This window comes from Sebastes umbrosus, chromosome 12, assembly GCF_015220745.1.
Source record: "Sebastes umbrosus isolate fSebUmb1 chromosome 12, fSebUmb1.pri, whole genome shotgun sequence".
NCBI lineage: Eukaryota > Metazoa > Chordata > Actinopteri > Perciformes > Sebastidae > Sebastes > Sebastes umbrosus.
The window spans coordinates 28,139,109-28,166,217 of NC_051280.1; the positions used below are offsets into that span (position 1 = coordinate 28,139,109).

Here is a 27,109-nt window from a genome sequence, read left to right on the forward strand (position 1 = left end):
TGGTCGCCTCTCATTACAGCCCATTAGTCAGGTGCTTCTATCAGCTCTGTGTGTGTGTGTGTGTGTGTGTGTGTGAGAGAGAGAGTGTGTGGGGTCACCCTTCACTGGCTAACAAGTGGGGTAACGGAGTTAGCAAGAGAGAGGCTGAGGGAGGAGGGGTGCTTACACCTGCCTACACACACACACACACACACACCCTGGGGGTATCGATTGCAACCGCCGTTTCACCTTTGCCTCTGTGACCTCCACAACGATGTGTTTATTTACTCCATCGCCGCCACACACAAACACACACGCTGCCTGGGGTATTATATAAGCTGGGGGTGGGAGGGCCTGTAACATTAGTTTAGATGACCCTCACAACACAGGGCACACTGAGAGTAACTCTTTGGCCTTCCTTAAGTCGTTCAGCTTCACCTGAGACTAAGGAGATGGGAATTAATGGATGGACGGAGAGGACACAGAGAAGGATGGGAGGAGAGGATCGTGGAGGAAGATGTCACGTTTTGTGACCTGTTCTGATGGGAAGGCATTAGGGCTGTCAAAGTTAATGCGATAATAACGCAACTTGTTTTTTTTAGGTTGTAGCGGACTCAATTTTGAAGCTAGAGTGAAGAATACTACTAAGAAAACTGAAGGAATTCATTAGTAGGAGAAGGAGGTTAAATAACGCTCCAAACTTATCTTTAATTTTGTCGAGGATAAACTGTCATGGCCATTTTCAAAGGGGTCCCTTGACCTCTGACCTCAAGATATGTGAATGAAAATGGGTTCTATGGGTACCCACGAGTCTCCCCTTTACAGACATGCCCACTTTATGATAATCACATGCAGTTTGGGGCAAGTCATAGTCAAGTCAGCACACTGACACACTGACAGCTGTTGTTGTCTGTTGAGCTTGAGTTTGCCATGTTATAATTTGAGCATATTCTTTATGCTAAATGCAGTACCTGTGAGGGTTTCTGGACAATATTTCTCATTGTTTTGTGTTTTTAATTGATTTCCAATAATAAATATATACATACATTTGCATAAAGCAAGCATATTTGTCAACTCCCATGTTGATAAGAGTATAAAATACATGACAAATCTCCCTTTAAGGTACATTTTGAACAGATAAAATGTGCAATTAATTTGCGATTAATCACGATTGAATATTTTAATCGATTGACGGCCCCAGAAGGCAAACTAATGACATTTCTGCATGTCTACATTCTGTAAATCATATTCATAATAGTAATAATCTGTCACATTTTCATATGAATAAATGGCAACCCATCAAAGCTTTTACGAGGGCATATCTAATCTCTGGCCCACTAAAAGACACATTTTACATTTCTAATTTACTTGGAAAAACTGAGGAACTTCACCATCAGAATCATATAGATCTTATCTATGGGTGACTACCTGGTGACGTGAGGTTTGAGGTCAGTAAAAGATCTAGTTCATCAGCAGAGGGAACCTGACTTTCTACACGTATCCTTCCACCTCCTCACTTTGTTTTTCTCTCACAATGTTTCCTGCACTAACCCCCCCCTTCTCTTCCTTCTGACACTTCAGCTGATAACATTATAACACAACGTGGAAGGGTCTTAAGATACGCACCATCGACTTTTATGAGTCTGCCAACCCCTTGATGAACTTTACCTAGAACCACCGTGCGAGAAAGGCAACGCATAAAGCTATTATGAGCAGAGAGATACAGTAGGACGTGAAGCCACATTTTAACATGCTTCCACTGTACATAACCATTAAATAACCTAATCATTTTAATGACGCTGCAACATGATGTTGACACTGCAGGTCATACCAATATATCAGGAATAGTTTTGGTGTGGTGGACAAATCACAGCACTAATCACCTTAATTCATTTTATGGTGCCATTAGGGACACAGAGTGGACAGCAAAGTCCAAACTAGGGAAGGACACCACTCCCTTAGTACAATAGTCACATTCATTCTAGCTCTGTTTAATTCTCCACCAACTCCTATGCGAAATATGTGTCAGTATTAGGCGGCAACCTCCAGGTCTGGAAAATGAAGCCAATGCCAAAGTGCCTTAAACTTGCATTCTTTCTAACAGCCAGCAGGGGGCGACTCCTCTGGTTACAAAAAGAAGTCCGTTTGTATAGAAGTCTATGAGAAAATGAGCCTACTTCTCACTTGATTTGTTACCTCAGTAAACATTGTAAACATGAGTTTATGGTCTCAATCGCTAGTTTCAAGTCTTCTTCAATACAGCATGATGTTCATTTAGTAAATTATGGTCCCATTTAGAGTCAAATAGACCATAAAGCAGGGGATGCTTTAGGGCGGGGCTACCTTGTGATTGACAGGTCACTACCACGGCGTTGTCCGGTCTGGGAGTTGTCCGTGTTTTCGTTGTAGAACTTTAACCGTTTCACAATGTGTTTTCACCTTTTTGGTCGCCTAAAAATGTCTTATTCAGCGTTCGGTTGCTTACTTACTTAGCTCCACCCTCTAGTGTCACTTCTGGTTGCAAAATACCAAGATGGCGATGACCAAAAACCAAGATAACAACGGCCAAATACCAAGATGCCGACCGCCAAATACCAAGATGGTGAGGGCCAAATACCAAGATGGTGACGGCCAAGAACAAAATGCCGACGGCCAAGAACAAAATGCCGACGGCCAAAAACCAAGATGGCAACGGCCAAATACCAAGATGGTATCGGCCAAATACCAAGATGGTGACGGCCAAGAACAAAATGCTGACGGCCAAAAACCAAGATGATGACGGCCAAAATGCCAAACTCAAGGCTTCAGAATGGCATTCCACAAACCAATGGGTGACATCTCTGTGACTTATTTACGGCCAGCATACAGCATCGGTCACTCAGTTATTGGTTGAATAACTGACAAACACCGGTAATGTTACTGTAACTGGCTGGGAAAGTGTGTGCATGTGCGTATGCCTGTGCATGTCCATGTCCACATGTTTCGGTTCTTGTGCATGCATGCATATTTTTGTGTGTGCATACAGTATGCATGTGTGTGTGTGTTTGAGTCGTCAGCCAGCTAGTAGCCAGGCACGCCATCCATAGTGATTAGTAGTAAAATTTTAATGGGGGATCTATACATATGTCTAGCTGTCAGCTTTACGAGCAAGCCTCACCATGCCAGCCTGGACTACAGACAGCCAGGACACAGACGCTGTTGTACACACACACACACACACACACACATAGACAGAGTGTCTCTTTCTGCGACCGTCTCTTTTTGCGGTGCCACAGGGGCCAGTACTGTCACGGTGCTGTCAGCGCCGGGTGCTCAGGGCCCTAAATGAAGGCATCAAGCGTTCTCATCCCCCGCTGTAATAAAACCCAGTCAACAAGCCCCCGCCGCGGGCAACACATAATGGGCTTTTTATTTCCGTTTGGTCGCCCCAGCCTACGGAATTAAAGCCCAGTTTGGTGAATGGAGGGACAAGGTGGCCTCAAGGTCACTGGGAGAGCTGGAGGAGGAGGGGTGGGAGGGCACCTTCAGGTTTCAAACCAAGATCCAGGTCTCAGTCCTCTGAAGGTAACATAATGGAAATTTAAAACACAATATTAAGTCGTTTTTTTCCAGAAATTCTCATCTGATCAAACGAATTAATAAATGTCCAGAATATATTGCGGTGAATTTACAGAGAGGCTGGAATATATTTGAGCAGTCAGGTCTTTAAAATTGAAATTTCAACAGAGGTTTTGGGTCTAAATGAGGTACCAAATATCAGCTCCTTGTTGCATTATCATCTTCAAAACACAATATGGATGAAGTGCAAATACAGTAGCCTACTTATAGAAAGGTTTCACTTTAAATACACACACTTTTTTTTGGTAATTTAACAAAGACATTGCACATTGCACTGAGATGGTGACTGAAGTCTAAAAATGGACACATCTAATATCAGGCTCAACCTCGAACACCCGGAAAGGCAAGCAAGCACTGAATATGTTGCAATCAAAAAGGACCAAACGCTTCTTATTGCTGGCACTATTTCTAGTGAAAAGCTGAAATTAATCTACAAGTTTGCGCCGGAAACGCACCAAGCAGTGGCAAAGTGCTGCCTGCGGCGAGCTGCAATGCGATGACTATGGAAAGCTGCGGTGGCTGCTCAAACTATAAGTTGGGGATAATTTAAGTTTTGGTGGTGAATTGCAGCCAGAGAATACCCGCAGCCAATCAGTAAGAAGAGTCCCATGACATGTTGACCTATGTTACAATGAATTTCTTCCCGCCTGAAACACAGGAACGCGCCTCCCGACCGCAGGAAAATATAATTACTGCGGCGATGTGTTTCCATCGTTACACTAATGAGGAGCGCGGTTTGGCAGCAGCCCAACAGATCCACTGTGACCCCCGGTGATCTCATTTACCCTACCTGCCCCATTTAGGGAGCAACAGGAAGCAAACGATCTCTGCCGAAAAAGGTCAAAGGTCAGCACATGTTGTTGCGTCGGAGCCGGCTAACTGGTGGCGTGTGTCGAAGGCATGTTTTGTGTGTGAGAACAGGATACTCCATGTGGTGGTATTCGGTAATGAGAGGAAAAAACAACAGAGGAACAGCCTGTAAACAGCGACAGGTGTCTTGTTAGGTTAGAATTACCACACACACACTCACACTTTCACACCTGCAATCCACCATCTGGTAATACTCTGGAGAGACATTTGAGCGTTTTGTTTTTGTAACTGACAAGAGTATCCAACGTGGTTGAATTCCAGACGTCTTCAGTAAACTATTAGCCATCAATTAGATAAATCATTTGAATTCCACGGGTAGAAGTGACTGAAACAAAGATTTAGACAAGTTGAGACAGCAGCAGCAGATACCAGCGACATGCTCATACCATAAATTTAATATTATAATTAAGATGTCTTTTTATCAGTGATATCAGGGGTTATTAATATCTCACTGTGTGTTTTCATATTTAATGTTTAACCAGGACTAATTAAGAAATAAAAGTGGTTGCTGTTATCACACAAGGGACAAACTAGAATGGATCATGTGGTTCATTCAGTTGAGTCATCAGTATCTGATTTTAACTACTGTATGTTACAGGTCATCTCACATGATCAACGTGCTACAAAACTGGAAACAAAGTGATAAAACCCCACCAAAAAAGTAATAATGGAAAAAAATGTCCTACATAAAACCTGTTTTTTGGGCATTTTACAATGTATTTAAATGTATTTACTTAATCCCAAATACACTAGGAAAAACACTATATGGCCAAAAGTACGAGCCCATGTTCAGATACCTTTGTGTGCTTTGGTCTGGGCTGTTTTGGTAGTTTGGTCTTTTGTTCATATTTCAATAGAGTCACTTTATCCCATATTCTTGGAAATGCACTACAGTATATGGTCAAAACTATGTGGACACCCCTGGCTAACTCATTTTTGTACTTCTTTTGGTCTGGGGCTGTTTTTCATGGTTTGGACTAGACCCATTAGTTTCATTTATGGGAAATCTTGAAAGTAAAGTAAGTAGAAAAGTGAAGTAAAACAGAAGTTAGAGCGTCTTTAGCTTCTGTACTGTGAGTATTCCCCAGTGAAACTGAATATTTGAGCGGTATACAGTTTAAAGAGGGATCTGAATCAAATCCTTCACATTTGCTGTAAAAAGAGTGGGCTTAAAATGAAGCGCGATATGGAAATACAGAGGACTGTGGCTCAATTTGTTTTAAAGGAAGAAAAGATGATTGGATTTTGATATAAAAATATGAAGAAATTTACTTTTTGTCATTTGCTTTTGCATATATTGATAAATAGGTGTACAATATAACCGGGGATGTGATCTAAAAGGTTTAAAAAGGCATTTTTCATTTAATCTCAACTTTAAAGTTACAGCATTCAATGATATTTAAGACAATAGTGTGCTTCCAACTCTGTGGCAACAGTTTGTTGAAGGCCCTTTTTTTGTCCAACATGGAAAAGCCACCAAAGTGAAGGAGATTGTCTAATTGTTGCCTAACATTGGCTTTTTCCAATTTGGTGTGGTAGAAGTTGATTGACCTGCAACCTGAACTCAAACTCTATCCAACACCTTTGGGATAAGTTGGAACAGTGACGGCGTTCCAGGCCCTATGGCTCAACATCGGAGCCTGATCTCACTGACGCTCTTTTGGCTGAATGGGAGCAAATCCCTGCCACCTTGTTATAACAACTCATGCAAAGCCTTCCCAGAAGAGTGGAGGCAGTTGTAGCACCGTATAGTTTTATAATGGGCTTTTCAACAGGAGAGGGGGACGGACAATGTCCTTTGTCAATTAAAGCAAGCCAAATGACAAAAGTCGACATGGCAGGTTTTCTCTAACAAATAGACTTGGAAGAGATATGCCATTATGGAAGTGGCTAACCATCACTGAAGTACTTAGTGAATGTCTCCTGATAACGCCAGCTAGACTCCCTTTTAGGTGATACTTTACTTAATTGAGTGTGAAACCTTTATCACTATCAAGACAGAGAGGGGAAAGAGGGATGGATGGATGAAAAAAAGAGAGAGAGGAGAGGAAGAGGTGGTGGTGGTAGAGGATGAAGGAGAGGACAGGAGAGAGACTTAAGAAAAAGGTGGAGAAAGGAGAAGTCGACGGAGGAGGTGAATGAGTGTCCCTCACCAGATGGAGTGGTCATATAGGCAGGTACCCTCCAAATGAACCTCCACCCCTCCCCTCGTATTAACCCCCATCCCCTCCACCCCCAGTATACTGAACCCCACCACTCCGTCATGCTATTACCTCCCTGTCTCTTTCATTATCTGCCGTGAACTCTGGGTAACCTCGTCGCGGCCATTCTTTATGTCACGGCCCGCAACGCGAGCCGTGATTTAGGCCCATCCAGTCCACCTAATTTGATTTCATCATCACGGGGCGCAGCGAGAAATAGGGGGGAGGAGGGTTATGTTGTGGGAGAGGAGAGGGGGGAGACGAGAAGAAGGTGGAGGTGATGGTGGTGGAGGGTTTGGAGGGAGAGAGGTAAAGGGATCTCAGGAGGGGGTCACATTGGTAAGCGTTAGCCGAACGACTTGAAGAGGCTAATAAAGTAATCAAGGCCTTCGTTACATGGCCATAATATCCGCCCTAAAACACTGATAACTATTACCGGGCCCAATCATTAGCCAACATTAATAGCTTTTTCCTCCTCTCCTCTCCTCTCCTCTCCTCTCCTCTCCTCTCTTCTCCATCTCTATGTATCTGTCTTTTTTTTTTTTTGCTTCTGTCTCTATCTTACACTCCTAATCTTTAATTTCTTTAGTTTTATTCCATTTCTTTCATCCATCTCTCCCTCAATTTAGACCAAAATAGGCCTTATTGTCACCTCTGGACGAGATTGTCCTCCCAGGAAGAAGGACAGTCAGTCGTTTCATCTAGTTCCCTGAAACGCCATAGGTCGTTCTAGATCACTTTTTGCATCCTGTTTCCAACCAAAAGTCACCGCCGGTTTCTCTGAACATAGTCCTAGCCCTGTGATTATGATCTCTCCCTAACCTTAACCAAGTAGTCATCATGCTGGTGACTACTTGGTTAAGTAGGGGCGCCATATCTGAAAATGCTCATGAGTCATTTTGGACGGCAATGTTCATTTAGTTTGAAGGACTTTTTGAAATTTTAGCAATTGTCCTATGGGGTAAGGTGATTTTTGACTGAATTTTAAAGAAGATCCGTTATGCTTATGTAATTCCTCCCTTTTCTTTAGCGTGTTATACTGTTTTTTGTGCAGGTCTGCAAAGTTACAAAGTCTACTCCAAAGGGAGTTACTCTCCCTAACAGAAACTCTGCTCCTGAACTGCGTGAAACACCTTGCTCGAAGTCCCGCCTTTTCTTCCGTAACGTGGTGATGTCACCAAGTAATATTTGCATAATACCTGCCTAGCGGCTAGTTTGGCACACCAACAAATAGGGCTGCACAATTAATTGAGTTTTTGTCAAATTTGCAATATGGTCTACTACAATTTTCAAATCGCAGGATGAGGAGGAAATCGCAATATCCCCGCAAAAATCACACTATAATCATTTTGATACGTTTTTCAATGAAAATGAAAATAATGATGTAAAAATGATCATACCCTCTAATATCGCAAATCATATCGCACTTGCGATATCAGTCAAAATAATCGCAATTAGATATTTTTTCAAAATCGTGCAGCCCTACCCTCAAACAAAGCTAGTTAGAGCGAAGCTGGAGCAGAGTCCGAAGAGTTCGGTTCGGTTGACCAATCAGAACAGACTGGACTTTTTGCATTTAAGCATGTAAACATGTTCTAGTAGAAACCCAAAATACAAGTATGCACTTGAAAATTAGCACAATAGGTCCTCTTTAATATATATATTTTCTCCATTTCTTTCAACACTATGGTATATGATATATAATAGTTTTTTTTAGCATGCTGCAGTTAATGTATTGTCTATTCATCTGTCTGTTTATATAATTTATCAAAGTCTCTCTGGCCTGCCGGCTCATGTGACAATTAGCCGATACAGAGAAGAAATAAAAGCCTGACACTCAACAGCTGCCGATAGCGTGTCTCTACCAATGACACTTCCTTCGCATATACACATTGTAATGCACGTCACACACACACACACACTCATGCACAGACACACATTCAGACAGACGGACGTGCACCCTCCTCTGTTTGACACACAGACACAGACACTGTCATTGCGGGGTAATCATCGGCCATTAGGATACATGGAGAACGACAACAAAGCAAAGTGTCTTCATAGCCAAACCGGCTATTATCTTTCACTCAATACACCATAAAGGAAAGGAGGGAATTTAGAGAGTCGGCACTGTTAAGGCCATATACGTAGTTAACTTCGAGTTGAGCCTCAGATGAAATTACGTTATGTCTTTGTTAGCCTGTTATGGTGAGTAGAGGGTGGGGGGGTCGGAGATGGAGGAAAAAAAGAGACATTCAAAGAGAAAGTCTAGACAGAGAAACAGAAATGTGTTTTCTCCGGAGTGTTTTCCAGCAAGCGAGTCACAAACACAAACTGCCAGCTTGTGTTTGAATTGAAGTCCAAGTGCAATGAGGCATCTAATTCAACTTAAACGAATATTCTGTGTACAAACCAACTTCTTCTAAAAAAAGAAGACACAGATTGAATACAAGACGCTGATTGAATACAAATCTATAGGTAATGACATCAGTATTTCGCGTTGCAAACGGGAACCATCTATCAAAGTCAGGGCTGAGGAGAACGCCTCTTCACTCTTCAATATAACTGTTTGACGGGAACTACATGGTAATGCATAACGATCGCTTGAATGCGATTATCTTGCAGAGGGGGGAAAAATGGCCATCTATTTTCAGAGTGTTTGAGAGCGTTTGAGTGTGTGTAACAAAGTCAACCCAGACACTTGTACAGACCTCTCCTGTTCCAGAAAGGGTTATTTTATGCTCTACATAAGCACTCGCACACAAACACAGAGGCTGATTGTACAGACGCTGTTCGCCAGTCGAGTCAATCAGCCGCCAACTGCGGTCATTCACTTGTGTTGACGCATGTCCGTTTGTGCTTGTTGTGTGTGAGAGCAAATGTCGTTTATGTGTCTGTACTGCTACAACAAAGTGACAATTGTGTCAGCGACAGCAGTCATGGAAAAGTCAAATTGCGTCAAGTACGGCACTAGAGCCAGCAGGTGGATGACCTTACGTTAGCATGGAAAACCTAAGCTCACCTAGCTAGCTTTTCTGCTTTCTCCAAAGTGAAAATACTACACCTCCCAACATCTCTAAAAGCTCACTAATTAAAGCGTGGTAGTTACATGCTGTTACTACTTTGTGCCAAACAACAACAGGGCGCAGTGACTTCCTGTCAAGACTCCAGGAAGTCACTGCGCCAATCAAACAAACAAGATACAAGGGGTTAATTAGTGAGCTTTAGAGTGCTGGTAGGCATATTGTTTTAACTTTGGACTGAGACAAGCTAGCTGTTTCGCTCTGTCTCCTGACTTTATGCTAAACTAAGCTCATCGCCTGCTGGCTATAACTGTCGGTGCTAATATCGTGAACTTTGTTAACAACGGCTTCCGTGACAACGCTAGTCCTCACCGTGGGTCAGGATTGCGTTATCAGCGGTAACCGCCGTTTGAGAACACTTTAAGGGTACCAATATCATAATTGGTTAAATGATACCTAGCCCTAGCTAACACTGACAAAATAAGTTGAAATAAACCATATATTTTAAGTAATATCTAACCTGCATGCATTACAATTATTATGAGTGCACATTTTTTCCTCTTTGAAGAGAAGCATCACTTCTGCAGCAGTAGAGCAAACATCCAAAACGTGACACTTAAGTGACGACTAAATATTTAATCAGTGCCAGTTATTTTCTGCCAGGTTATGCCTCCATCTGGGTAGCAGCCGAGCGTGTGTGTGTGTGTGTGTGTGTGTGTGTGTGTGTGTGTTTCTGTGACCTCAAAATGAAGGATTAGAAGAAAAAGAAGGACTGTCTGCATTCCTCTCTGTGTTCCTCACTCGCACACACTCGGTTCCTGCGCTTACACTGGCATCATTACTACAACGACTGCTATACTGTATGCAAAGACCATATGTTCAAATTTAGCAGACGCCAAGATATCATTGATAATGATTGCAGCGATGATGATGATGTGTGTATGAGAGGGAAACACAGAGGGTGGGGTTCACTGCATGAGTCATTGTGTGCAGCGTATAGGGTTATGTACGGGTGCACGGAGAGAATCGCTTTCTCCACATTTCGCCGATGTGTGTAATGTCCACGTGTTCCATTTTTATTTAAAGGGGGATTATGTGGGAAATATGTGTTCATTTAGAGGGTGTTAGGGTCATTCTGGCATGCTCCGCTTTGAGTATGTGCATATTACAAATCAAGATTTATCTCATCTTGAAAGCATTCAAATCTATAACAGAAGTGTCTGATTTCAAGACAAATAAGAGACAACACATGAGGGACTTACCTGTTAGAAGAAAGAGCCAAAAGAGAAGGGGGCACATGGAAAACACAGAGAGAAAAGAGACAATATTAGAAACATTACTAAGCAACATATGGCCTGTATTTCCACATCCAGCCTCTCTGAAACCATGTAATGATCTTTATATGAAAAAAGGACTTATTTCGCAGCACCGCAAGATGACCGTAAATCCACAGTCACATTATTCTCCACCGCAGTAATTATGTGAATAGCATGCATGTCAACAGTTATATGCATGTCCTGTTTGAGTGTGTGTGTATGTGTGTGTGAGGGTGTACACTCTTTTTAATGCCATCCAGCAACACAGAAAAACCTTGTTAAATTCAAGTCGGGAACAGACGTACTCCACGCGACCGCAGCCTCCCTCCCTCCCTCCCTGTGCGTCTCCCTCCCTCCCTCCACCTCCACCTCCACCCCTCCCTCCTTACTGTGGTGTAAACACAGATTGTTAGGTTAGGGGTTAAAAGTGTTGTGCTTAGATTCTCTCAGCACTAATCTGATTTCTCCTCTCTTTGCGCGTCTATATTTATTTGGTTTTGTCAACACTCACGTCTCCCTCTCTCTCTCTCTTCCTCCCTCCCTCTCTCTTTCTCTCTCTCTCCCTCTCCTCTGCCAGTGTATTGATCGTTGCTAATGGATTGGCTCTGATTCCGGAGACGTCTAACATGCTTTCCTATCCTCTTATTTTCACCCGGGGAAATCAATGAGGAAAGGCCTGCAAATTTAGACAGGATCAGGTTTTAAGGAATCCACAGCGAGACACAGCCCACCGGAGTGTGAGGAAATAGAGAGTGTGAGAGTGTGTGTGCGTGTGTATGTGTGTGTAGGCGGTTTGGTATTCAGGAAACAATACGTGGCTTCATGTTAAAGATGCACATGTCTGCAGTGATTTTGTGGTAAACTGTAACCTGCAGTTTGAGGTAAACAGCCATCGATATGAACACAGTCCGTGATTGTATTTCCAGGTTTATGTAAACCCCTTAACATCAAGTTTTCCCCCTTTAATTCCTCCTTAAGCAGCTTTAAAATTAGAAGACGCAGTATGTATATGACACATATAATGAAAATGGTACATCAAACCCAAGACACCATGCTTTTTTAAATGGCTCTACCATTCTATTCTATAAGTCTTAAAGGTCCCATATTGTAAAAAGTTAAATTTTCATGTCTTTTATATTATAAAGCAGGGTTAAGTGCTTTATAAATACTGTTAAACTATCAAAATGCTCAATATAAGGAGGAATACACACAGCCCGTATTCAGAAATTGTGAGTTTCAAACAAGCCGTTAGGATTTCTGTCTATTTGTGATGTCACAAATATACAATATTTAGACCATTACACGTTTTTAAACGTAAACATTCTAAATGCGTCACAGTTTATTTCCTGTTGCAGTGTATGTAAATAACATCAGCTGACAGGAAGTAAATATGGACCCAAACTGTTGCTTAGCAACGCAATTCAGTTGCAATTCCATTGAAATGCACTAAAAAGGGAGCGTATCAGACAGAGGGTAAATACAGGTATATTCAGACAGACAGAATGAGGAAAATAAAGTTTTTTTTGAACATTACAGCATGTAAACATGTTCTAGTAGAAACACAAAATCCAAGTGTGAACCTGAAACATACATTTGGTATCTTTAAACACCACCTGATATCAGCTACAAAACACTTTAAAATTTGAATTCATTGTATATTGTACATCACGTTAAGATTTATGACAGCTGTAAACATGTGGATCGTTTGATTTTATGTGCCTCAACTGTGACCCTGCATTCATTTCTATATAATGATTGAACATCAGTGGTGGGAAAACATTTACTCAAGTACTGTATATACTAAAACTCAATATTTCAGAGGGAACTATTTTACTTTTTATTCCACTATCTGAGAGTGATGGTTACTTTGCAGATTCTGATTTTACATACAAAACTTATCATCATTTTATAAAATATAATACAGTATAAATTAATCTACATCCAACTGTAGTTAAAATAAGCTCCACCATGCTACAACATGAAAATGCTTCTTACATATTAATGCATCGAAAACAATAATCCATCGTGCATAATTACTACTTTTACTTTCGATATTTTAGGTACATTTACTTATAATAACTTTGTACTTTAACTTTGAAAAATGTTTTTGCAGAGTATTTTTATATTGAGATATTGGTAGTTTTAGGATTTGCAGATTGGAACCAACTGAAACTTTTCCCGTGTGCCAAGCGTGTAGGAGAACTACGTGATCGACACTAAAGCTTGAAAGGCTCTCTCTAGAGCCAGTGTTTGGTTTGTCCATTCTGGGCTACTGTAGAAACATGGCGGAGCAACATGGCGGACTCTGTGAAGAGGACCCGCTCCCTATGTAGATATGAAGGGCTCATTCTAAGCTCACGAAAACACGACTATTCTTAGTTTCAGGTGATTATACACTAAATAAAACATAGTTGTAGTAGTCTACAGGATCTGAACGCTTCATCCACCACACTCCATCATAATAAAGACAAACAGGCGAATCATTTGGATCTCAGTGATATATTTCTGGCCACGTATTGACTGCAGGGCCTCACATGTCCACATGCTCTGAAACTATGAATAGCAGTTTGACATTAATCGATGAATAATTCATCCACACTGATACACCGTACAGTATCTCTCTCTTTCTCTTTCTCTTTTTCTAACTGTCAATGCCCCTTCCTATCGTTTCCCTTGTTTCTTGATGCTAATCTGACAAAAAATGTCCAACAGGAGGGTGTGATCTTGCTCTACTCCTTTGACCTTCATTCACTGTGTGGTTAAATTTGCCTGACTGCACGAATAACACACACACACACACACACACGCACACACACACACACACACACACACATGCTCAGAGGGATGAACATGGACAGAGACAGAGGTCCCCACTGCTGCTCAAACAACGGATGGAGCTGTGTTAAATCTGAGAAGGCAATCAATGACCAATGAGGAGTGTGACTGTGTGACTCTGTGTGTGTGTGTGTGTGTGTGTGTGTGCGACATGCAGGGGGCAGGAGGGCCCAGCAGGTTTGAAACTCTATCCCGGGGCCAGATCATTTATAAATGGGAGGATATTGATGACTTCAGTGTGTGAGTGTGTGTGTGCATGTGCAGGGGAGAGATTGCTGTGCCTGAGTGTGTGTGTGTGTATGTGTAGGTGGGAAGATATCAATGTGCTCCCTGCCTCTTCACACAGCAGAGCAAATTGGAGAAGTTGTCAGGAGTCACAACATGAGGGGCCAGCCAGGGGACGGAGAGGGCTGCAGGCAGGGTGGCGCTGAGCTGATGGCTGAACATGAGGAAGGCCTGGGGCATGATGGGATGCGAATGGGGGGAGAGAACGGGACGGACGTATAATTTAATCGAGTATTAGGGTGTTTTTTTTCCACTTAAAACAAGTGAATTGGGTGAGATAGTTTAACTTCCTTTCAACACATATAAACTTGTGTGAATCATTTTTTGACAATATCTTGAAACTAATGTACGACGCTGCCACAACAGTTATAACGTGAAACGTTTATTATAATAACAAGATGTTTTTCACGTTATAATGTAAGATATTTGCATGTTATTATAACATGCAAACTTATCACGTTATAACAAGAAACTTTTTTTGTTATAACAATATTTATCTTGTTATAACGTGAAGCTCCATGTTAAAAACTTAGTTATGACAGGACGTTTCACGTCATAACGTCATCATCATTACATTTTTAAAACGTGTAATTTTTCATGTTATAAAGTGATAACAGTATATTGTTATAACAAGAAACTTTTCTTGTTATAACATGACAAGTTTGTATGTCATAATAATGTGAAAATATCGTGTTATAATGTGAAAAACATCTTGTTATAAGAATAAACTTTTAAAGTTATAACGTGATACTGATCCGTTTTTTTTTTTTCTGGTGTGGCAGCAATAAGCTTCCGTACTACGAGGACGTTTTTTCATGCAATTCATTTGCACGTCAATATATTTTTTCGAACTGTTGTATTTGTCAACAACACTTTTATGGAGGCAGATTTTTTCTGAGCTTTTGCATCGTGAATAAAGCCATCGACCAATCACGTTGTGCGGAACGAGTTGACAGTATAGAGTATGATCGACAGGTATCCATTTGAAGCCACAACGACAGCACTGACGGACACTTTTAGTGGATGTAGAGGTTGGAGAAATGGAGGATGGAGGGGCTGTTTCTCTGCCCAAACGCCCCCCCCCCATCCTCCCTCTCCTGAGAGCTGCTTTCACCCCCCCCCCCCACCCTCACCGTCCCCTTTACCCCCTACACTTTCACTCTCCCACACACAGCAACAGAGTGGCTGCTGCTTTGTCCTCTTACACAAACATTCCCACAGAAAAGAGGCAGAAAACCATTTACCCCCTTTTACTTACTATCCTCCCACCCCCTCCACCCCTTTCCTGCCCCCCCTCAGAGGTTGTATTGGGGCAGAAAAGGGTATCCCGCCTCACTTTCTCCCTGCTTTTCCTCCCCCCGATTTCACACAACCACACACACACACGGATACGAACATATGCGCACATACAAACCGAACCCACCCGGTCAACAGCTGTACACGAGGTGACAAATTGGGGTCTTTGTCTGCTTAAAGGGGGGTGGGGGAACCCCTACTTTGCACACACACCAACACGCACACACATTGAGCCATCCACCTCTATTGTAGGGCGAGTTCCATTGCATACCAGACAATGCCACGTTGCCCCCGATGTTTAAGAGGAGAAATATGGTGGTGCCTTTGTGGGAGGTAGAGAGCTCCAGTTCATTGAGGGAGTGATATAGAGACAGACAGATTAACAGGGAGAAAGACAGAGAGTGCATAAGACGGAGAAAGAGAGAAGAGCGAGAGGAGGGAAAGATGGATCAGCCGCTCATGTGGAATGGATGGAAATGAAAGAAATAGATGAAATATAGCACAGAAAGTGGTTTGTTGCCACAAGGAAAATAATGACTTTAAAATCCTGTGATAATTAACTTTAATTAAACATTTTCTGAACATACATTCAGTATATTAAACTGCTGGTATCCAAGGCTTTAAATAAGTGAATTAAATAGATGCGGGGAAGGGGGGTTAAGATGTTGGTAGAGACAGGAATGTTAACTTTTCTTTTTTTTTTTCTGTTACTGTGGCAGGCTCGGTTACAAATGAGTCTCGACAAACCTCGTAAAGACGCCCAGAATAGACCCAACGTCTCACCGCACGGATTATTACACCGCTGGCTTCTCAGCAAAACAATCAAAACGAGTACTACTACAAATACCACTCATATTATTACTACTTTCACAGCTTTCTTTTCATTTACTGCTAATGCTACTATTACGGCTGCTAATAAGCTTCTGTTTATTAGGTTTCCATTCACAAAAATCCATATGAGTTTTGAAGGAATACTGAGCGAGTGCGCTAAAACATTTCCATTTTACTTTAACTTTAAATGAAAATTTCAGGAAATATGATAATTCACTTTCTTGCTTAAATGAGAAGATTGGTACCACTATCATGGAGCCAGGCTAGCTCTTTCTTCCTGTTTCCAGTCTTTAAGCTAAGCTAAGCTAATCAGCTGCTAGATATAGCTTCATATTTAGCACACAGACATGAGAGTGGTATATCAATTTTCTCCTCTAACTTTTGGCCAAAATGCAAATAAATATGATTTTTCCCAAACATAGTTGACCAAAATGAATTATTCTTTTAACCTCACCTCACTTTCACAAATAGCTTCACAAAAATCTTCACAAAAATAAATAAAATTGGAGGTATTTATACAAAAAAATAAAATAAAAAGGAGTCAAAATGCTAAAAATGTAATTGAATATTAATAAATAATTTATCTTAAATCAATTATTGGTCGATCAACATTCTCACGGCTAAACAAAGGTGTTCAGGAGCTCTGAAATGAGGCTGGTGATAGACCCCTAATACCGAACACACACACACACATATTCACAGTCACACACATTTTCACAGTCACACACACACACATGCATATACATGCCCAGCGGTGGTGGGCTGACCCTCGGGGTGAAAGAGCTAAGCGTTTGACAGACTCCACCTCTTAACTTGTTAACTTGCTAATTAGACCTCACAGTCACTTCATGGGACTGGACAATAGACTGCTGGCTGAGCGATGAGCAAGCTGTGACGCACACACACACACACACACACATACACACACACACACACACACACACACACACCCTAACCCTAAAAGCTAACAACCCCCCATACACACTCTACCGATGTGACCACCTGACCTCTCTTGCTCTCCAAAGGACGGTGTGTGTGTGTTTGCCTTTGTGTGTGTGTATGTGTGTGTATGTATGTACGTGGTGGGAGGGTTGGTGATTTGGGGTCTGGTGGTTGTTGTGTGTGGGGTCTTGTTGCCACGGGAACAGGGGGAAAGAGGCAGGACTGATGTATAGGGTGAAGGATGTTGTTCCCCCTCTCTTTACTCCTATATGTCTCTCTCTCTCTCTCTCTCTCTCTGTCCCCTTTAGACACACACAACTAAAGCCACCAGTAAAGAAATAGGGGCAGAGTTAATGCCTATGTGTGTGTGTGTGTGTGTGTGTGTGTGTGCATGGTGTTTGCCCAGTGGTCTCCAGATCGGGGCTAAACGGGGTTAAACATCTATCCATGTTAGAGTCCCGTTCTCTGAGTTCTGTCATTAGCCTGCAGCTTAGAGAGCTATTACTGACACAGCTGCTGCTGCACGCTGGGTAAACACACACACATGCGCGCACACACACATACACTCTGTGGTATAGCAAGCTGCCCACAGGGATTGTGTGTACTGTCTGTTTGTGGAACAAGGTTGCCAAATATCACAAGGCTAAAACAGTGAACGTCCAACTGGCATCCAATTGCTGTTTTTGTTCATGTGTGTATGGGTATGTGTGTGTGTGTGTGTGTGTGTGAGTGAGTGCATGTGCAGAATGGAAAGCATTAACCAACCCTGTTATAAAGCACGCATTGGCTGTGTTTTGCATTGGCTTTGCTTGATAAGTTGATTAACCGGAAATGAATCAGCAACAATTTTGATAATTTTTCAAACAAAAATGGTTAAAAAATGACCAAAATGATCTGGTTCCAGTTTCTCAGATGTGAAGAACAGCTGCTCGTCTTTGTTTTTTATGATAGAATGTCTTTGGGTTATGGCAGCCTGGTCTCCTAAAAATTACGTTCCCAAACAAAGTCGTTTTTTTTTGCCTAAACCAACAGTACTTTTGTTGCGTTTTTTGTTTTGTTTGTTTCAATTTACAACGTTAACCAAATGTTTGAAACTGTTTGAAACTGTTTAAAACTGTGACCGTAACCCGGGAGAAAATATGTTTCCCTCAAAACATACTTGAGAATGCAGTTTCGTTGAATGGGAATGTAACTTTGTGGGAGATAGGGTCGGTATGGACTGTTGGTTGGACAAAACAAGCCACTTGATTCTGGGGCTCTGGACAAATAATAAAACTGCCATGTATAAGCTACTTTGTGGACTTGGAGATGACAGGGTACGTCCACTACGCAAGACAAGAAATCTGCCTGATTATGTTCAATGACAACGTTTTTTTTAATGTCCAATGGCAATTCTCTTTCACTTTCTACAATGTCTTCGCATGGCAACTACTGTATGCCAGGGTTAAGGTTACGGAAAGATTGTGGTTACAGTTAATAAAAAAGCAAACAGTAATAGCAGTTCTGTGACAGGACATGAAAGTCTGATACGCTACATGCCCACACACCTCCCCGACCTCCAGACCTTTACTTTCTGCATCGTTACATAAAAGACAAACTATTTTCTGCATTGGCACTGAATGTTGGCTGTGGACGTAAATTGTGGGATGCGGAATTGTCCAATATGGACATAATTCCTTAGTATAGTGGGCTGGCTCCGTCTCCTGTGGCCCTGTTCCAAACTCTAGTTCCAAAATATCTTTATTTTATCTTAGTTTATTGTGCTCACATGGTACATATTCCTAAATTAATCATGAAAACTGACAGATATTATTCCCATATATGAATACTAGTTGGTTCTAGGAGAATAATGAAGCTGCCATGTGTAGTCTGCTGTGTGTTCTGTACTGTGGGGGGTCAACGGGGGCCCAACAACAAACTTTTGCCCCGGGGCCCCCTAACAGTTTAACCCACCCATGGTTGTCGAGCTAGAAACTAGAAAAGTGATAACAGCTCAGAACATCATGTTAGCGGTGCACCTTCACCCTTCAGTCTGAAGCAACCTGCAGACATTTACTGGAATTAACTGGATAAAAAACACATGAGAACAAAAAAAAAATAAGAAGCTGCCCCGTAGAGTCGGCCTCACATGAGGTGTTTGTAGCTCCCTTTAGCCTCGTGGCATCTGGGAGCGCCGTGGGGAGTCCGTGTGTTAAATAAATGACTGGGGAGTTTAGCCCATGTGCTAACCATGTTAGAATAACAGGAGCAGCGCAGGCCCCGCCGGGCAGCGCTCAAGCCTAACGCGGGGCTCTTCCGCTGGGTCGCCTCCCCCGGGTGAAGCCCAGGCTCCACCCGGGGCCTTGTATATTTTTCCCTGGCCGCCTCTTTATTTTCCCTCGGCTGAAACCGCTCAGATCAAAGAGCGCCTTAACCTTCCGTCCTCCCGTCCCTTCATCCAGACCTGCTATTCTTTTTTTTTTAAGAACCACCAAGGTTGAGAAAAGAAGAACGGACGCCGAGGAAGGTGTAAAGTGTTTGTCTACTCATCTGAACCAACCGGCCGTAGCTCTGACGGCTTTGAGTTTTATGACCACAGGGGAAAAGAGAAGGAGAGGACGAGAGGACAGAGAGAGAGAGGAAAAACAGGCCGTCATTTCCAGGAGCTCAGTCAGTTGTGATACCATGGGAACGAAGACCGATAATCATCCAAAGGCTACATTCTTTCTGGAGCTTCAGTGTTTGCTAAAGGGCTTGGCTGCACTTTATTCCACAAAGCATTTTAACTTCATTTATCATTTAAAGTACAATTTCCACAGAGACGTCCTATCTGAGGAGGTGTCTTAAATGATACGATGCGCGTGCACGTGTGTCCTCATTTGTCCTCCCGCCGAGCCCTCGTCGCAGACAGACAGACAGTAGCCATTTTTCAGCTTACAGGGCCCTTCATCAAAGCTCTAAACCCACCCATGGTCTGCCTGCTTGTTACACACTCTCTTTAGCATGTGTGTGTGTGTGTGTGTGTGTCTGCCAAGCTAACGAGGCACTAGGTATTGTTACGGGGAGTCACTCCAACCGCACCATGAGCAAGCCATTACACCAATAAGCCTGCATCATTTCCAAAGAATCCAATTAAATTTCGGTCTTACGGTGCTGCACTCTGAAAACACAGATTTTCTCCATTGAGAATGTGCAAACACACACACACTACACACACACATACACACACGCACACACAAAATGTCTCGGACACGGTGCCTTCCTCCTCGGTTTCCCTCTCTTAGCTCGCTTACATTTTGTGTGTGTGCGTGTTTCAACAAGGGCAGAATAACCCACTCATCCAGCTGTCCACGTACATGATATCTCTGTATATGCGGTGAAGAACCTGCATGACTCTCTCTCTCTCTTTCTGCACCTGTTGGTCTGTGTCGATCATCCTTTCCCTCTCTTTGTCTGTCTCTTCACAACTACTCGATATCTCTTTTTTTTTTCTCTTTCCTTTTTCACCTTCTTCCTTCCACCAGCTTGTCTCTGTCTCCCCTTTTCTATCCCTCCCCTCCCTTTCCTCTCCACCGATTCTGGCTGGCATCTGTTAAGCCGCTAAACAGAAAGTGCGTATGCATGCGTGTGTGTGTGAGTGTGTGTGTGTGTGTGTGCGTGAGTGTGTGTGTGTGTGTATGTATGTGTTGGTCTTGCTGGGTTGGATTTGAACAAGCCCATGCCTGTTCTGCCCCGGTGGCCTATGAAATGAGAAAGGCAGCCACTGTGCTGCAGACCTCCACTGATAAATCTACCAGGGTTACCCCTCCGTGTGTGCATCTGCATGGACGTTCGTGTGTGTGTGCGTGTGAGAGATGCTCGTGTTTGCATATGTGTAAGCGTGCATGCATGTAATGTGCGCGAGTGTATGTGCGAGTAGTGATCATCTGTGTTTGCGTCTTCAGCTCCGTGACGCCAGAATAGAGATTTGGAGAGATTTGATTTCACACACCCCAAAGCCAAATGTGTGTATGTGTGTGTGCGTGCACCATGTGGTGTAATCTGCCATCATCGCCTTAAACGCGTGACATTAAAACACCACCGAGTCGATTCTTCTTCAGACATTTTTTTTTTTTCTCTCCTTCTTCTTCTTCTTGTCGTATGTCTCATTTTTTTTTTATCCGTGTGCACATATTCGTCTCGGGAGAATTAGAGGTCATGTTACCAATCTATGGAGCACTCAAAGACGGGGTAGAGAGAGGTAGACGGAGATAGAGTCAGACAGAGAGAGAGAGGGGTATACAAAGAGCACTGAAAGCCTGGGGTTACCTTGCTTATGACAGCGAGGTCAGATATTGAAGAGGTGAAGTCAATACTACACACCATTTAGCAGCCATATTCATCTGGAGATAGTTTCTACTGAAGGGGTGAAAGAAAGAAAGAAAGAAAGAAAGAAAGAGAGAAAGAAAGAAAGAAAGAAAGAAAGTATACCTTGCTACTACACAGTTACAAAAAGTATACATCTTCCTAAGATTACAGGGTTTTACATGGTACAAACTTTGAGAGTAAAACATTTTATGGCACTAAATTAGGTTTTAGGGCATAAGGGTTTTAAGAGGTTTAAGGCTGTGGTTCCCCAACTTTAAGACATCAAGGATCATTAAACTGACTCAAATTACCCCCATTTCCTAAGAACATTCCAAGATATTCTGTCATTGTGTTACTTATGGATGGGTTTATAGTGAAAATAAAGTATTCCTCTTTTGCTGGGGATCCCCTGGAAACCCCCTCGAGGACCCCACTTTAGGGTACAGGATTTACACAATAAGAATATAGTGCTGCACAGCTTTAAGCTAGTGTAATTACAGCATTCATGCAGCTTTTAAGCTGAAAAGGGCAGGAAGTCCTTAAAGTGCTTAGAAAAAAACGGAAAGTACTGGGTAAATTTCATCTGCTGATGAAAATCATGTGATATGATCATAAGCTCCAGAACAGCCACTAAATGGACTGATGAGCCTGGACATTTCCAAGGTCAAGAATGGACTCTGAACCTCTGTACTAGGGCTGTCACGGTATCAGATTTTCACTACACGATTATCGTGGCCAAAGTAATTCACGATAACGATATTATCACGACATCTATAGAACATTTTATAAAAACAAATACTATCAGTCAAATTCATCTTTTGTTTATTGTGTATTTTGTCTCCTTTTTGGCAAAAGAATTACACTCAATAAGAGTGTAGGGAGTTGGAGAGAGAGTCTGTAACATTTGTAATATTTAACTTTTTAAATATCACGGTTATTGACAATACTGGTATATCGCAACACCCCTACACTGTACATGTCTCATTTTAAGGTATGGCATCTTAGTATATATGATTAGAGTCTACCCATCACCTGAGCTGAACTCTGGTTGGCCAGAAAACCACCTGTGTGGGTGTGAAGGGCCTTAAAGCAAAACATTACCATGTTTATCTTGCAATAAAAGCTCATATATTATTAAATGTTTCTGTTTTATATGGGTTGTTTTCTCATATGGTTATTGGGTATGTGCCATTTGTCAGCCAACAGCAAATAGTGCGTCTTTGGGTCCTGCAAAATATGTGATCACCTATATGTAGGAATGCATTTTTCATCTGCCATTGGAGACATAAGATAAGACGTTTAGTGTCCAGGTATACATTATTTTTCTCAATATTTCTCAAAATTGTGCTGCAAAAAAATCAATATCCTTGATTTAGAGTAAAAATGAGACGGAGAGAGCTGTAGTCAGTCGTCAATCATGTTGCATGCAAGCATGTCACATCTTTTACATGACATCTTTATCTGCTGTTTACAGAAAAACCGGGCTTGGAGCAGGTCTTAAAGTGTGCGGTTGTTACAGTGTTTTAACGTCACTGGAGCAGCTCCACTGCTGCATGAGGAATGCTACAACCGCCCTGACTCTCACCAAGGGGCTCGTTCAACAAAGCAAATATTGTCACACACGCACACAAATGCACACACACACACACACACACACACCTACGCAAGCACACATGTACACACACTATAATAATTCATGCGCGGAGGTATAGTCCACATAGCCCTCTTGCATCTTTAGTGCATGCACACGCACGCACGGACACACACACACACACACACAAGGGTGATGGAGGTCGTTGAGGCGTTTTTTATGAGCAAGAGCCTGTTCCTTGTCTACCATATTTCACCTCTTTAGTGTGTGTGTGTGTGTGCGTGTATATGTGTGTGTGAACGTGTAGCAAAACAGAAAAAAAAAAAACTACCCGAGACATTATCTTCAAGCCATGACAGCTGTAATTGTGGAGCACATTAAAATGGGTGCAGGGTGACACCTCTAACCACCTTCTATTAAGAAACACACACTCTCACTCAGCACCCCTCCCCTCCCGATCTATCTCTCCTTCTCACACACACACACACACACACACACACACAAAGGTGGCTTCGTCGTGGTCAAACAAGGAAATGAGCATCTCCAAGCCCGTCAAAGCTGAGTGCTTTGAGGAGGGCCAGTCAGACTAATGTGTACATGTTGATGTCTTGATTATATGTGTCAAATATCTGTCCGTATATTCTTCAATGGACAGGTCTAGGTCTGCCTGGTCAGAAAAAAAAGGAGAAAAGAACCATTTTACACAGAGATGATAAGTGGAGAAGAGAAAGGAAGAAGAAGCAGCGCTGACGGCCCCTGTTGAACAGATTCTGGTCCTTTTGGCTGTCATCCCATACGCTGAAGTTTTTCATCATTGTTGTTTTGACCCCATTACACATTATAGACCTTCGGGTTGAAAGAGTTTCCAGAGTTGTGCTCTTAAATCAATGCCAAAGGAGAATACCCAACAGTACAGACACAAAATGCAAGACTAAAACACACCTTTGCTTTGCTTATCTCCTCTCACACTATTTTATATTGGGTTCAGAAAGATTCGGGTAGAGAAGGACTGGGTTCAGAAAAGATCAGACAAAGAAGAATCAGGTTCAGAAAGATTCGGACAAAGACAGATTTGGGCAAAGAAGGATAGGTTTCAGAAAGGATTGGGTTCAGAGAAATTCGGGTGACGAAGCATCGGGTTCAGAACGATTTGGGCAAAGAAAGATTCGGGCAAAGAAGGATTCGGGCAAAGAAGGATCAGGTTCAGAAAGGAACAGGTTCAGAGAAATTCGGGTGAGGAAGCATCGGGCACAGAAAGATTTGGGCAAAGAAGAGTCAGGTTCAGAAAGGATCAGGTTAAGAGAGTTTGTTGGTCCATGCCCTGTCAGACCGGCATTTTTGGATTGAATCAAAACTGATGGTCACAAGATTATTGATGTGATGTGTCATTTTTGGTCTAGAAGTCGAGTTGTCTGAATCTGAAGCATTGAGATTATACATGAGCACAACATGCCTATCCATCTATATTTTCCTTTTCTTTCCAGTCCTTCTCATTTATATATAAACACACAGAGAGACCCACACATACACACACACACACACACAGGAGGTGCCATCGATACAGCAGTAATCTGTGCAGCCGATAAGCTCAGGCTTTGGTGGTGAACAAAGGCGAGGGCAGCATGGCCGTTATAGATCCTCCCTCTCCTCTGTTCTCGCTAAATCACTTCACCTTTCAGGACACACATAGACACACACATATAGACACACACATGTCAACACACGGGGATCTGTGCACACACATATACTGTAGGAATGCATACACATACACACTCATGCACTGAGAGATTTAACATGGACAAGTGGGCACTTGGTAGAAGAATTCAATTGGCCTCTCTCTCTCCCGTTCTCTCTCTAGGTCTCTCTGCCTCTCAGGGTGTCACAGGACATGCCAGGCCTTAATGCCTTCCAATCTTCTCCCCAACACACACTGTCGCCTTTCATTTAAAGGCCTGCTGACAGGAATGACCAGCATCTCCACTCCTCCAGCCCTCCCACTCTCCTCTCTCTCTCTCTCTCCGTCTCTCCCTTTCTCACAACTCGTTATAGCTCTTTCTGTCTGTTACTTAGACCATCTGCCTTTTTCCATCCATCACTCAAATTATGTCTTTGGATGTGTTAGCTTTTGTTTACTATCTTTCATTACTTTGTCTTTCCTTTTCCTTTCTTTTTACCATCTCTTCCTTTTTCCTCTTCATTCTTTCCTTGTTCTACTCCTCTCTCTGTTACTGAAATCAAATCTAATGCTCCCTTTCAGTGTAGTCTGTGTCTGGGTCGTCCTCCCTCCCTTCCTCCCTTCCTCCCTCCCACTGTGTCCTCTCCTCTCTAACAGCTTTCTATCTATTTGTCTCCGTGTCAGTGTTCAGCACCTCACACCGCCACTTTAGCTCCTCTCCCCATTGTGCTTTCCCAGCCCGCCACGCTGGGTTTTCAATTGACCAACAAGAGTAAACACCGGTTGCCGAGCATCAATCACATCACACACACCGGCAGAGAGAGAGAGAGAGAGAGAGAGAGAGAGAGAGAGAGAGTCTCCAATTTCAGTCTTGCTTTTTTTTATTTTTCCTCCACCAATTTTACACAGAATATGGTCAGAACAATCTACGACGAGATAATACCCCGGGTGACACTTTGTGTGTGTGTGTGTGATTACAAACTGACTAGCTCCTAAATGATTCCTATGAACTGGTGTCTTTGCAGCAGCTCATGATAACACGATGAAAAAAAAAAGAAGAATATTCATAATAATTGAATGAGTTATTATCTGAAATTGATTCAAAATATTTGTAAAGCGATACATATTTGAAATAAAACATGTATTTACTTGGGATGCAAAACTGAACCATTAAAAACCGAACCGTTCAATGACGTACAAACTGAACTGTGGGCTTGTTGAACCATTGCACCGCTTTTAATTAGATACAGGCCTGCTAATTATTTGATGAGACAGAGAAAAGGCAATTACCCTACTTGACCATTAAGTAACCTGCCTTATTTCATGTGTAAAATCAGTGTTATGGCTTCATATAATAGAGAACTATATCATTACTATCAATCAATCAATGTATCCTTATATTTTGGAATTCAAACACATTGGAAAGGGTTTTATTTTTCTTCTCCCTAATGTGCGAAACAAATCAAACCGAAAACGTGACACAAAAAGTGCAATATAAGCCAAACTGTGGGCTTATTGAACCGTTGCACCACTGGTATTTACAGTGCAAAATATAATAAAAAAAATATATGAAAACATCACACAATCATTTATAAACATTAAGTTATAATACAGCATGACAATAACATCAGGATCTTTCTTTTTATTTGTGTTTTTTAATATGTATTTGCAAATCTTCCCTGACTAACACACAACAGATGGCAAATCCAATATACGCTTGTGTAGCATGTAATTCATTACAGTTTTCTGTAACTCTGGTGTTTGGTAGATCTATTCCTGGAAACACCCTTTTGTGCATTTTACACTTATATTCAAAGAAAATGGGAAATTCAGGGTTTTTGTGTCCCTTTATGTAACAAAAGATTGTTTGGAATAAAAAGGAGAAGAAGTAGATCATTTGAATCATTATGGGTGACCCTAACCCGATCACTACTTAGCGGGTGGTTGTGGCTCAGGTGATAGAGCGGGTTGTCCTTTGATCCCCGGTTCCTACTGTCTGCATGTCCAAGTGTCCTTGAGCGAGACACTGAACGCCAAGTTGCTCCCCCCCGGGCGCTTTACAGCAGCCCATTACCCCTAAAATGTATATGATGGGTTAAATGCAGACGTCAAATTTCATGTATGCATGTATGTATATGTATGTGACAATAGAAATAAAGCTTAAGCTTAAATCCAAAAGTACATGGAGGCAAAATTTGAATAGAAGTGTTATGTTTCTTTTTTAGAGATACCTCAGTCAGCATGAGGGTGATACGGGGAAAGCAACACGAGTGGGAGAAAAGCAAGTAGCTACGATTGTCTGCAGCAATCAAAACACAGCGCAG

The 27,109-nt window shown here is 42.2% G+C and overlaps 1 protein-coding gene across 8 annotated transcripts in view; it reads right to left on the bottom strand.

Moving 5' to 3' along the window:
* Positions 1-27,109, bottom strand: part of rnf220a (ring finger protein 220a) — a 313,964-nt gene that overhangs the window by 96,968 nt on the left and 189,887 nt on the right. The window lies entirely within an intron of this gene.